The sequence below is a fragment of the Ranitomeya variabilis genome, chromosome 1 (assembly GCF_051348905.1).
Source record: "Ranitomeya variabilis isolate aRanVar5 chromosome 1, aRanVar5.hap1, whole genome shotgun sequence".
Lineage (NCBI taxonomy): Eukaryota > Metazoa > Chordata > Amphibia > Anura > Dendrobatidae > Ranitomeya > Ranitomeya variabilis.
This window is the reverse complement of record NC_135232.1, coordinates 415,465,982-415,480,336: the sequence shown is the minus strand read 5'-3', so window position 1 is coordinate 415,480,336 and position 14,355 is coordinate 415,465,982. Positions and strand designations below refer to the sequence as shown.

The 14,355-nt window shown below is 45.7% G+C and overlaps 1 protein-coding gene and 1 long non-coding RNA gene across 5 annotated transcripts in view; one reads left to right on the top strand and one right to left on the bottom strand.

Annotated features, from left to right (window-relative positions):
* Positions 1 to 13,807, bottom strand: part of LOC143762790 (uncharacterized) — a 55,327-nt gene extending 41,520 nt beyond the window's left edge. Inside the window, exon 1 of the long non-coding RNA XR_013212276.1 lies at positions 13,685 to 13,807. This is a non-coding gene — a long non-coding RNA (uncharacterized LOC143762790). The remainder of the gene's footprint in view (positions 1 to 13,684) is intronic.
* A 105-nt stretch (positions 13,808 to 13,912) lies between these two features.
* The window catches only part of MPDZ (multiple PDZ domain crumbs cell polarity complex component), a 204,599-nt gene continuing 204,156 nt past the window's right edge, over positions 13,913 to 14,355 (top strand). For all 4 annotated transcript variants that reach the window (XM_077249224.1, XM_077249221.1, XM_077249220.1 and 1 more), the window contains exon 1: positions 13,913 to 14,024. The gene's annotated coding sequence lies outside the window, so the exon portion shown is untranslated. The remainder of the gene's footprint in view (positions 14,025 to 14,355) is intronic.

Sequence of the window (14,355 nt, the reverse complement as noted above, 5' to 3'; positions counted from 1 at the left end):
ACATAGCCTCACACTGTTCTACTGCTGTTGGGACTGTCATGCTATGTGAACACGTTGTGGATTTTGCTGTGGATCCGCAGCAGTTTTCCATGTGGTGTACAGTACCATGTAAACATATGGAAAATAAAATCTGCAGTACACATGCTACAGAAAAAAGTGCGCAGAAACGCAGCGATTTATATTCCGCAGCATGTCAATTCTTTGTGCGGATTCCGCAGCAGTTTACACCTGCTCCTCAATAGGAATCCGCAGGTGTAAAACCGCAGGTGGAATCCGCACAAAAAACGCTGGAAATCTGTGGGTAAGCCGCAGTGCGGTTTACCTGCGGATTTTGCAAAAACTGTGCGGAAAAATCCGCACACCAATCCGCAACGTGTGCACATAGCCTCATTGTTGGCTGTACACTGCCAGACATTTCCATGGCTGCCCTGGCTTAAATTTCTACTATGCGACCGCAAGAAGCCCACACATATCTCCTGCACTTGTCCAATATGTTATGTAGCTAAACAGCACTGTTCCTGGGAAGTATACTCAATTCAGGGTACACTAGTATGAAGCTACTCCCAAAATAGGGATAGTTTTATTTGCACGCTTATTGACAAGCCATTGCTGCTTCATTTTGAAAACAACTAACCTATTCTTGTTCTTTTAAAAATGGGATAATTTTTGAGTTGCTTGATAAAAAGCTATTGTAATTGTTTAGTCATTGCTTCTTCCATTTCAAAACAGCCCACAAATACTTTTAGTACGGCTTGTGAAAAAGCGTTTGCTTGTTCAATTAGCAAAGAACAAAGCTGTTGACACTCCCCTCCTGAAAAAGCCACTTTTGCACCATGTTTGTATAAACACGAGCAGGTCAAGCATCTTCTCCCAAATAGGGATGATTTTTGTACCGTTTTTACACGTTAACTAGCCTCACATTTTGTTTAGGCTATTGGCCAGTTGAATGTTATTCATTTCATATACCTCTTGACCATACAAGAAAACTAAACAGATGTTTTGTCATACCACCAAGTGGTGAATGCCCATTTCTGACACTGAGATGCTGGTATATCTGCAAGAGGTAAATGACACTTCACAAAGTGAAGAAAACATGTATACCAAACAATCCACATATCCAGAAACACCATTCTTCTCCCCCAACTCATTGAGTAAAGAGTAAAGCTGGAGTCACACTAAATGACTTACCAACGATCACGACCAGCGATACGACCTGGCCGTGATCGTTGGTAAGTCTTTGTGTGGTCGCTGGGGAGCTGTCACACAGACAGCTCTTTCTAGCGACCAACGATCAGGGGAACGACTTCGGCATCGTTGAAACTGTCTTCAACGATGCCAAAGTCCCCCTGCAGCACCCGGGTAACCAGGGTAAACATCGGGTTACAAAGTGCAGGGCCGCGCTTATTAACCTGATATTTACCCTGGTTACCATTGTAAAAGTAAAAAAACCCAAAACACTACATACTCACATTCTGATGTCTGTCATGTCCCCCGCCGGCGTCCACAGGGTTAAAACTGCTTTCGGCAAGAGCGCTGCTAATGCACGCGCTGCTGCCGAGAGCTTCCCTGCACTGAATGTGTCAGCGCCGGCAGTAACAGCGGTGACGTCACCGCTGTGCTCTGCTTTACGGCCGGCGCTGACACAGTCAGTGCAGGGAAGCTCTCGGCAGCAGCGCGTGCATTAGCAGCGCTCTTGCCGAAAGCAGTTTTAACCCTGTGGACGCCGGTGGGGGACATGACAGACATCAGAATGTGAGTATGTACTGTTTTTTTTTTTAACTTTTACAATGGTAAACAGGGTAAATATCGGGTTACTAAGCGTGGCCCTGCGCTTAGTAACCCGATATTTACCCTGGTTACAAGTAAACACATCGCTGGATCGGCGTCACACACGCAGATCCAGCGATGACAGCGGGTGATCAGCGACCAAAAAATGGTCCTGATCATTCCCCAACGACCAACGATCTCCCAGCAGGGGCCTGATCGTTGGTCGCTGTCACACATAACGAGATCGTTAGCGGGAGCGTTGCTACATCACCAAAAGCGTGACGTTGCAACAATATCGTTATGTGTGACTCAGCCTTTAGAGTGTTAAAATGAACCTGTCACCAGAGCCGAACTGAAAGATAAGAAAAAGTTTTATTATAATCACCTGCTGGGCAGTCCGGTATGAGGGGTGTCGCAGGTTTGGCGTCTTCCATCTTGTTGCGATGCCACCTTCCTGCTTGCTTCACAGGCTCCCCGGCATTGCGCTCCGGCGCAGGCGTAATTACAGTATCTGTCCTGTTGAGGGCAGAGTAAAGTACTGCAGTGCGCAGGTGCCGGGCCTCTCTGACCTTTCCCGCTGCCTGTGCACTGCAGTATTTTGCTCTGTCTTCAACAGGACAGATAAGTACGCATGCACAGGAGCGCGTGCCCGTGAGCCATGAAGCAAGCAGGAGGGTGTCATCGCAAGACGATGGGAGGCGCTGGACCCAGACCTGCGACACCCATCAGACCGGACCACCCCGCAGGTAAGTATAATAAAACATATTTTTCTTATCTTGCAGGTCAGATCAGGGGCAGATATACAGCATTATGGAATACTGTAGATAAGTCCTGAAAGGCGGTGGCCACATCCTATATCGGCCAAACCCGGTGTCAGGTTCGCTTTAAGTCTCAATGGCAAACACACATATTGCATTTACTGCACTTTGACATTAACAGGCAACATGCACAAGGTATGCTGTAATGAGTTGCTTTGTTTTTTTTAGAGAAACAATGCATGACCATTGAAGTTGTTGGAAAAAATAGGAAAGTATTCTCCAGCGTTGATCATGGTCTCCAATGATTAAGATGTTCTTGTAGAGATTAGACTGAAAGAATCCATTGTATCTTTCTCTTGAGACGTCTGGCTTATCAGCAAGAAACTTGAGCAAGTTGACATTTCCTTTTTATGCACGCATTCCTTCTGTTATTATAGCCTTTTACCTACATACTAGAGGTTGTAAATTTCACAGTATAGATAAGCTTTGTAAGAGAATGTGAAATAATGAGCGCTTGTGCGCATGTCTGTAAATGCATAACTCTTTTTCTTTATAAAGGAGGGGTAAAGCCCAGAGAGTCAGACGCGCTCCTGAGCTTCCCCTGTATATGATCACACAATACTTTGTTTGCGTGTCATTTACCTGGAAGCTTACCTCCAGTAAGCCAGGGACTGAGAAGGACTTAACATTTCTTTGGCGCATCGAACAGGGACCTGAGATAAGAGTATTTGCTCGAGATTTACCTGCGGATACGGACAACGGAGATCTGGGATAATGGACGGCAAATGAACTGAAAAACCTGGCCAGGTAAGAGACATTATTAGTTCTCTTTTATCTGCCCTGTATTATCTGAAAGATCTCTATGAGCCGTGTCACGCTGGGTTAGTCTAGTAGTGAGTAGATACCTATAAAACTCGGGTTACCATATTGTATAGACTTATGAGTCCTGTCCCTGGCAGTGTGTGAACAGTGTGAAGGTTGTGGTATGTTGTGAAAGAAGAGCAAAAGTGCGTAGAAAAATAAGCCGAAATAGTTGGGGTATAAGCCTTATACACGAAAGTCAGCCTAACTGGGTCATGTTGTTGCGTCCTTCTGGGAGACCTCCGCCCATGCTTGACTCTCAATTAAGTGCTTAACCTCCTTCATTTCTGGATAAGGTTTGATAGAATGAGCCCAGGACGCGGAATCATGAGCCTGGGACAAGTATGATATCTGAGACTGAGAGTTTTGTGATCTGTTTGGTGTTGCTGATCCTGTTTGCGTGCATTGTAGGAATCAAGTTTATTCTGCACATTAGAAAGAATGGAGCAGATCAGCCCTTCAATATTTTAGCTCCCTAGGAGAGAAGGCAACGAGACGCCACCAACAGAGGAAGTGGTTGTCCAAACGTCACCTAGGGTAGTCATAGCTAATATTGAAAAGAAAAATGGGAAATAAACAGACCAAAACTGTCTTAGGACAAGTGGAAGCAGCAGATATCATACAGGAAAGATGTGGAAAGACAGTCAGAAGGCAGATTAGGAGGGTAAGAGAAAAATTGGGAATTTCAGAAGCACTTATGTTCAGTACAGAATGGGAAAGACTGGGTAAAGAACGAGGTGGAATTATCAAAGACAATGGGTGGGAAGAAATCATACACTGTATGATAGAGGTCTCAAAAACAGCTAAAGAGGAGAATTGGAAGTACGATCCAGACACTTCCAAATGGATCATGGGGAAGGGAAAAAGTTGTGACATAATCCCGCCACCTTACCTAGATCCAAAAGCCCAATCATTTGTACCATCTGGAAGAGCAGAAGGAGGAAAACAATTTCCAGCCTTGTATCCCAATCTTGGTGGGGTAGGAGGATGGGAATGTTCACACTGTGGACAACAAAATCCAGATTGGAGAAATGATTGCCTAGCCTGTGGTACACCTAGATATGGCGCTGTACTTGCCCCTGTTAGGGTAGTACCAAGACCTTTTAGAGAAGCTGGTGCTGACGGGGTAATGAACACCAGATATCATCAGACCAGACAATACTTTCCTTGGTCCCCTGCCAAGGGTATGTCCCTCCTACATAATGCGCCTGATCCCACTCAATACCCCATAAGGTTTGCGCAGTATATACAACAAATCATGCAGACTCATGCTGGGGTCTGGGCGGACGGGGAAGAATTATGTAGAATGAAAATGTCCCCCGGACTTTTTCAGGAATTATTGACACACCTACAGCCCAATAGACCAGTGGCAGAAGGGGGTGCCTTACAGACAGAAGCATCAGGTACCCAGTTCACAGAGGCATTAATAATTTTCATGAGAGGAAAACAGAGGGAAAGGGGGTCTACAGGTGTGATTATGCAGAAATTTGGGCAAAGTATTGAAGAATATAGTCAAGAACTAGAAAATACCTTTAGGGATGAAGGATTGGATTTGACTGATGCTTCAGTAAGGAGACTTTTTACAAAACAATTAATAGAGGGGCTAGATCCAAAAATCAGAGAAAAATTTAAATCCTCTACTCCAGATTGGAGAACAATTGAACAACCAAATATTGTGAAACAACGATGTTTAGGAATAGCCATGGATATGAGAGAGAATCGTAAGCCTGTTAGAATAGCACAAGCTAATACAGGAGGAAGAGTGAGACACAATTTTCCTTGCCACTACTGTAAAAAGCCAGGTCATTTCCAAAGAGAGTGCAGGAAGAAGTTGGCAGATATAAAGTCAGGCAAATTTGTTCCCAGAAATAACCCTCCCCAAACGGACAACCAGCAGAAATCTACCATCATAGATGGTCCCATACCAGATTCAGATTGACTCGATGTGTTATAAACTTTCCTACCAGCTAGAAGACCTATGATACAGGTGAATGTGGGGGGGGAGAGAGATTCCATTTTTGATAGATACAGGTGCAACTTCCTCAATTTTGAATCAAGATTTTCTTCCGAATCCGGAAGATATTTCAGAACAAACAACTTTTGCTGAGGGTTATTTCGAACACTGCCATATACTGTGCCCCTAGAGGTCTCATTAGGACCTAAATGTTTTGCATCCAGATTTTTGTATGCCAGAGGTGCCCCAACATGTTTGTTAGGAACTGATGTCCTAAAGAAATTAGAAGCTAACATCAATTTTAGGGAAGATGGCACAGTTATGCTGACTATCCCTGATGATGCAGAAACATTAGAACAATATGTCAGAATTCAGGCTTTTGAGGATTATACTGAAGAAAAAGAGTACACCACAGATCTAGACCTCTCAATGATCCCAGAAACACTGTGGGCACAGGGAGATACTGATGTAGGACTATTGCATATAGCTCCTGTAAAACTATCTGTGCAACCAGCAACTGTTCTCCCACAGCTCAGACAATACCCTGTGAGTGCCCAGCAGGAACTAGCAATTACAAAACAGATAGAGGAATATAGAGAGAAAGGAGTTTTGGTAGAGATACAATCACCTGCTAACACTCCTCTGTATCCAGTCAAGAAGAGAACTCTTGATAAGAGTTCTATGCCCAAATATCGTATGGTACATGATCTAAGAGAAATAAACAAAGTTCTAGATCCAATCACCCCAGTTGTACCCAATCCTCATACGTTACTATCACAGATACCAGCCAGTTCTCAAGTGTTTACTGTAATAGATCTTTCAAATGCATTTTTCTCGGTTCCTTTACACCAAGACAGTTGGCATTTGTTTGCATTTACATTTAAGGGCAAACAGTTGGCGTGGACACGCCTTCCACAGGGAATGATACACTCCCCTACTCTTTATTCAAATGCCCTACAAACAGTTCTTCAAAGGTTTGAACCTGAATCACAGGTAGTAATTTTGCAGTATGTGGATGACCTACTACTTTGCTGCCCAGATCTAGAAACTGCAGAAAGGTCCACTGTGAGTTTACTATGTTTTCTAGAAAAAGAAGGGTGTAAAGTGAATAGACAAAAGCTACAAGTTTGTCAGACCAAAGTGGTCTTTCTAGGTCATTGCATTTCTCAAGGTAAAAAGCATCTTACACCTCAAAGAACTGAAGCAATAAGACAGATGAATGAGCCTAGAAATCATAAACAGCTACGAGCATTTTTAGGAATAGTGTCTCATTGTAGACAATGGATTATACATGCCAGTCAACTAATGCAACCACTGTATGACTGTGTAAAAAGTGAACCTTATTTGTTGACAAAAGAAGGTCAGATTTCGTTCCAACAATTAAAAGATGCCCTTGTTTCAGCTCCAGCGTTAGGGCTACCAGACTACACAAAATCATTTCAGCTTATGGCTGCAGAAGTTGATTCTCATGCTACAGGAGTTCTTACCCAGAAGCATGCAGGGAAACAAAGACCAATTGCATATCTTTCAGCAAGGTTAGATCCCGTAGCTAGAGCAGCGCCAACCTGTGTACGTGTAGTTGTTGCTGTCTCACTATTGTTGGACAAAGCATCAGAAATTGTCCTAGAGTATCCACTCACAGTTCAAACTACACATGATGTTTATGGGATATTAAACCAGGTCCAACCAAAACACATTTCCATGGCCAGACATTTGCGGCTACAGTGTTCTTTGCTGCTCCCCTCTACTATCACATTTGTAAGGCTTCAGACTCTCAATTTAGCTACACTGCTACCTCTCGAGTCTGAAGGGGGGAATAAGGACACTGATCCACACGCAAATTTTTTCCCTACAGATACACATGATTGTACAGAGCTCATTTTACAAGAAACGGTAGGCTTACCCAATGTATCCGAAACACCACTTCAAAATCCAGATTTAGAGCTGTTTATAGACGGTAGTAGGTTTGCAGATGACACAGGTAATTTCCATACAGGGTATGCAGTTGTGTCAGAATCTGAAACTCTCAAAGCAGAACCTCTTCCACCGAAACAGTCTGCACAAGAAGCAGAACTAACAGCATTGATTGAAGCGCTAAAAATAGCTGAGAATCAGACAGCTAATATATACACTGATTCTAGGTATGCACATGGTATTGTGTTTGACTTTGGAGTAATCTGGAGAGCTAGAGGTTACATGACAGCGTCAGGCCAACCTGTAAAACATGCTTCTCTGATCAAACAGATCTTAGAGGCTGCACAAGAAACAAAAGAAGTAGCAGTAATTAAGGTAGCTGCACATGTGAGACTCGACACTAGGGAATCTAGGGGAAATGATAGGGCTGATAAAGCAGCCAAGGCAGCAGCGGTCAAACCCTTACAGCAGGTTCATACTGTAAACCCCACAGAAAATACTGAAGATAGACTGAGACAAGCACAGGAAGATGCAGGAGAAGAGGAGAGGGACAGGTGGAAAAAGGAAGGGGCAGAAGAACAAGCAGGAATTTGGAAGAAAGATGGACTAATATGTCTACCTAGAGCCTGGTACCCGATTGTAGTTGGTGGACTGCACCACCCTACTCATGTGTCTGCAAATGCAATGACACTACTGGCAAAGCAAGTCTGGTTGGCTCCAGGTTTTGGCAACTACGCAAGAGACTATTGTGCTGCATGCGTTATATGCCTGGCACATAATCCCGGACAGACGACAAAGACCCCTATGAAGCACCACGTCCGACCTCTCTATCCGTTTCAGCGATTACAAATAGACTTTATCCAGCTGCCAAAAAGTAATGGGTATGAGTATGTGTTGGTGTGTGTGGACATGTTCTCAGGGTGGCCAGAGGCCTATCCAGTTCGGAAGGCTTCAGCTAAAAACACTGCTGTAAAGCTAGTTGCCGAACTGATACCCCGTTACGGTCTCCCTGAAGTGATCGAGTCAGATAGGGGTACTCATTTCACTGGAGAAATATTTCAAAATGTACTGAAAATGTTGGGTGTTGAAAGTCAGTTACACACTCCATACCATCCTCAAAGTTCCGGTAAGGTGGAACGCATGAATGGAACTTTAAAATTAAAAATACAGAAAGCCATGGCTGAAACAGGAAAGCCTTGGACAGAATGCCTTCCACTGGCCCTTTACTCAATACGCAATACCCCAAGGGGTAAGACTAAACTGTCTCCATATGAAATTTTGTTTGGCAGGACTGCCAATTTAGGATGTTATTTTCCACAACAACTTGTGTTAAATATTGAGTCATTGACTTCTTATGTGCAAAATCTTCAGAAACAATTAACTAAGGTGCATGCACAAGTTTTTGCTTCCCTTCCAGATCCTGACAACATTGAAGGAAGTCACAAGTTGGAACCAGGTGATCAAGTCTATGTAAAAAGACACACCAGAAAGGCTCTTGAACCAAGATTTGACGGACCCTTCCAAGTCCTGTTGACAACACCTACATCAGTCAAGCTTGAAGGAAAGGCATCATGGATACATGCAAGCCACTGCAAAAAAGCAGTACAAAACTCATGATATTGATGTTAATAATGTTAACACAGATGTGGGATAAATTAGTTAGAGCCACGGATTATCTAGATGATCAGATTTGGGATATATTGGATATACTAAACACTAGTATAGCTGTACAGAATCAGCTTATAATAGTCATATACGTACTATTCCAGATTGTGCTCAAGGGTATCTCAGTATGCACAGATAAACTTTGTGTAATCGATGCAAGAGTATAAAGTTTTTTTTTTCTTCCTTCTTATGTTATCCTCTAGTGATTCTAATTAATATTACTGTACTAATTTTTGTTTTTATATTTTAGTATACTGCTAAAGAAGAAAATAATTTGCGATAGAAGAATTAATACTAGATTTGATTCTCTTATTAATAATATAAGTGTGTGTATGTGTAATACCAAAAATAAAGGCTTTGTCTTTGGCCCTATGGTAATAAATAAAAGGAATATGTCAAAGGGGGGAATTGTAGAGATTAGACTGAAAGAATCCATTGTATCTTTCTCTTGAGACGTCTGGCTTATCAGCAAGAAACTTGAGCAAGTTGACATTTCCTTTTTATGCACGCATTCCTTCTGTTATTATAGCCTTTTACCTACATACTAGAGGTTGTAAATTTCACAGTATAGATAAGCTTTGTAAGAGAATGTGAAATAATGAGCGCTTGTGCGCATGTCTGTAAATGCATAACTCTTTTTCTTTATAAAGGAGGGGTAAAGCCCAGAGAGTCAGACGCGCTCCTGAGCTTCCCCTGTATATGATCACACAATACTTTGTTTGCGTGTCATTTACCTGGAAGCTTACCTCCAGTAAGCCAGGGACTGAGAAGGACTTAACATTCTAGTCGAAACAAGTCGGTTTGTTCCTTAGGGTAATCAGTGGTTTGCCAGTTTATCACTTTTTATGAAGAATTACAAATAAAAGTGAAGTTCTGTTCAAAAATCAATGCTGGAGAATCCAGTACAGTGCAGCTCCGTGCAGTGATTCAAATCAAGACAAGGTGCCTACTTTCCCCTCTGTAATGTTCACACCCAGACTGAATGGCACGAGGACTGTGGCCCCACTGTACCTCAAACTAGACTTACCCTGGAGGAGCGTGAATAAGCAACTATCTTGGTGTTCACTGAAGCCTCTAGTGGTGAGGTCAGGCGGTGTCTGGCAGTAGCAGCTGACCTCACAGGGTGACAGGATACTGTCACCACAGGTGCATTCGAGTACTGTAGATAGCTGACGCATAGACTGGCAAGTACTGGTCGGTATGGGTGATGTACAGGCTGGCACGGCTGACACTCTGGCAGGCAGGCGGGCACGGCTAACACTCTGGCAGCCAGGTGGGCACAGCTGACACTCAGGCAGGCATGCACAGTTCAGACTGGAGGGGCACCAACTGTTTCGGGAAGGACTGGGACACTGGCAGGTACGAGTGGGCTATGGGGACAGGTAGGACCCAGTGCAGACTGGACAAGCAGGAACTGTTTTGGGAAGGACAGGGACACCGGCAGGTACGACTGGTATACAGGGACGGGTAGGAACCAGTTCAGACTGGATGGACAGGAACCGTTCCGGGAAGGACTGAGACACAGGCAGGTATGACTGGAAGATAGGGATGGGTAAGACCTAGTTCAGACTAGGAACAGTTTCAGGAAGGACTGGGACAAAGGCAGATACGAGGCGAATAAGGGTACAGATAAGACCCAGTTCAGACTGGACAGACAAGGAGCCGCAGATGCGGAATGGGAACATAGCCGCAGATGCAGAAAGGGAGCATAGCCGCAAATATAAAACGGGAGCAGAGCTGCAGATGCGGAATGGGAGCAGAGCAGCAGATGCGGAGCAAGAGCAGAGCAGAGGCAGACAGGACCAGATTCAGACAAGTACTTACTATAAAGCAACAAGTGTACACCAAGGGCACTAACGTTGTCTAGAGACACCGGAATAGAGATAGGTGCTGGTTCAGATAAGGTGAGTTTAAGGGGTAGGAATAAGGATAGACACAGCAGGGTAGGAAAAGCTCCAGACTAGGATAAAAACAGGTTCAGGAATAGGACTTAAGGTACCTTCACACTAAGCGACGCTGCAGCGATATCGACAACGATGCCGATCGCTGCAGCGTCGCTGTTTCGTCGTTGTGTGGTCGCTGGAGAGCTGTCACACAGACCGCTCTCCAGCGACCAACGATGCCGAAGTCCCCGGGTAACCAGGGTAAACATCGGGTTGCTAAGCACAGGGCCGCGCTTAGTAATCCTATGTTTACCCTGGTTACCAGTGTAAATGTAAAAAAACAAACACTACATACTTACATTCGCGTCCCCCGGCGTCCGCTTCCCTGCACTGTGTAAGCGCCGGCAGTAGCAGGGTACAGCGGTGACGTCACCGCTGTGCTTTGCTTTCGGCCGGCACTGACACATTCAGTGCAGGAAGCTCTGAGCAGCAGCGCGGACGCCGGGGGACGTGACAGACATCAGAGGGTGAGTATGTACTGTTTTTTTTTTTACTTTTACAATGGTAACCAGGGTAAGCATCGGGTTACTAAGCACGGCCCTGCGCTTAGTAACCCGATATTTACCCTGGTTACCATTGTAAAACATCGCTGGCATCGTTGCTTTTGCTGTCAAACACAACGATACACGCCGATCTGACGACCAAATAAAGTTCTGAACTTTCAGCAACGACCAGCGATATCACAGCAGGATCCAGATCGCTGCTGCGTGTCAAACACAACGATATCGCTATCCAGGACGCTGCAACGTCACGGATCGCTATCGTTATCGCTGCAAAGTCGTTTAATGTGAAGGTACCTTTAGTCTAGACACAGGTACTAGTGCAGGATTCAGACCTGGGTATACAGCCCCCAAGGTAGCAGAAACAAGACTGGTAAGATGCAGTTACAGACCTGGGTATACAGCCCCCAGGGTGTCCTAAACTAGACAGGTACAGACCTGGGTATACAGCCTCAGGGTGGCAGACACAAGAGCAGAAACAGGACAACAACCTGGCAACTCAGTAGTTGAACACAGACTGAGAGAGAATGTTGCTCCCATTGGTGGTGATGTCATAAGTACCAGGTGCTGCTCTAAGCATACAGTCAGGAAGTATGCACCCAGCAAGCGGAGGACATGTGGTTTACAGCATGGAGCAGGCAGAGGGCAGAGCTCACAGCATGGCCTGGAGTTGTGAGTAAGTCAGTGTATCAGCATGGTGGGAGATGGGAAGCAACGCAGTACTGCCGTCACACATTAGCTGTAGCATTGACATCACGTCAACAATGTGGCAGCCAATCAGTGAGCAGGTTACACACCTGTCCCTGGTTCTGCTCCCTTTGCCTCGGTCCAATGCCCTGTGTTCTGCTCCACATCAGGCTTTGCAGGTTGCCCGGCATGTGAAATCATCTCCCTAGGCCTTTTAAAGCCCATTAGGACACACACGTGTGTCTTCGGTTTGTTACTCTAGACCTTAGTGTGCTACTTTCCTCCTCTGGTGCACACCATGTTAGGCCTCTTTCACACTTCTGTTTTTTACAATCAGTCACAATCCGGACGGATTGACGGATCCGTTGAGGATATGTGCACACGTTGTTTAACCATTGTTAAAAATAATAACAAAAAATAAAAAATCGTGATATTCTCACCTTCCGGTGTCCTCCGCAGCCTTCCAATGCTCGCAATGCTCCCTTTCCCAGTAATGCCTTGTCAAACAATGACTTGTGATGACGTAGCGGACTTTTACTGTCTTTTACTAATCCATGCAATCTGACCTTCCTTGGCCCAATGAGGAAGTCGGAAAGCCCCTTTAATCAGAAGTGACCACAACTTGCACCATGAATAGGTGATACTTTTTTTTTATGGACTACTCATTTAATCAGATGTGATGATGGCTTACACCGTGGAGACGTGATACACCTTCCTGCTGGAGGACCCTAATCAGATGTGATTAGGGCTTACACGATGGAGGACCCCAATAATCAGATGTGATTAGGGCTTACACCATAGAGGACCCCAATAATCAGATGTGATTAGGGCTTACACCATAGAGGACCCCAATAATCAGATGTGATTAGGGCTTACACAATGGGGGACCTCAATAATCAGATGTGATTAGGGATTACACGATGGAGGACCTCAATAATCGGATGTGATTAGGGCTTACACCATGGACAGGTGATGCGCTTTCCTGCTGGAGGACCCCAATAATCAGATGTGATGAGGGCTTACACGATGGAGGACCCCTATAATCAGATGTGATTAGGGCTTACAGCATGGAGGACCCCTATAATCAGATGTGATGAGGGCTTACAGCATGGAGGACCCTATAATCAGATGTGATGAGGGCTTACAGCATGGAGGACCCTATAATCAGATGTGATGAGGGCTTACAGCATGGAGGACCCCTATAATCAGATGTGATTAGGGCTTACAGCATGGAGGACCCCTATAATCAGATGTGATGAGGGCTTACAGCATGGAGGACCCTATAATCAGATGTGATTAGGGCTTACAGCATGGAGGACCCCTATAATCAGATGTGATTAGGGCTTACAGCATGGAGGACCCCTATAATCAGATGTGATTAGGGCTTACAGCATGGAGGACCCCTATAATCAGATGTGATGAGGGCTTACAGCATGGAGGACCCCTATAATCAGATGTGATGAGGGCTTACAGCATGAAGGACCCCTATAATCAGATGTGATGAGGGCTTACACCATGGAGGACCCCTATAATCAGATGTGATGAGGGCTTACACCATGGAGGACCCCTATAATCAGATGTGATGAGGGCTTACAGCATGGAGGACCCCTATAATCAGATGTGATGAGGGCTTACAGCATGGAGGACCCCTATAATCCCCAGGATGCCTTGTTGTCCGATCTCTACAAGTGTCCGTGGCCGCTTCCTCCAGCAGAGCCACAAGCCGCAGCTGCCCCCGCCTCCCGAGCAGACGGCTTCTCCTCCCCTTCCAGCCATTGTTCCCCGCCGCAGCCCACCGCATCTCCGGCTCCCCCCGCTCCAGCCGGCAGGCCCCCACTGCCCATGACGTCAGAGCGCTGCCAGCGAGGTGACGTCACGGAGCGTGGACCGCAAGCGGCCCCTGTCTGAGATCTCCGGGCTCCGGTGCTATGTGGTGACGGCGGCGGCGGCAGGACCGGAGCGCTGACATCTACAGGTGGCCATGCTGGGGCTGTGTACAGTTATGTGCTGCTGAGGATGCGGCGGGGAATGTGGAGGGAGAGGCCGGATGATACTGGGGATGTGCTGCTGCTGCCGGTCATCCCAGTACTGTATGTGTGGGTTGGAAGGGGTTAACGTGGCTGGCCTCTGTGCCCCCTACCACCGCACTCCCTGACATAACCAGGGGCCTGGCAGGGTGCCCCGGGGACTTGTGCCCGCCATGGGCTGTGCAGTGGGCTATACTGGGGCACTTTCCAGCCTGTTGCCTACACATAGCGGCGCTGCAGCCGGTCTCTGCCTGCACGGTGCTGCATTCTGCAGTGTGT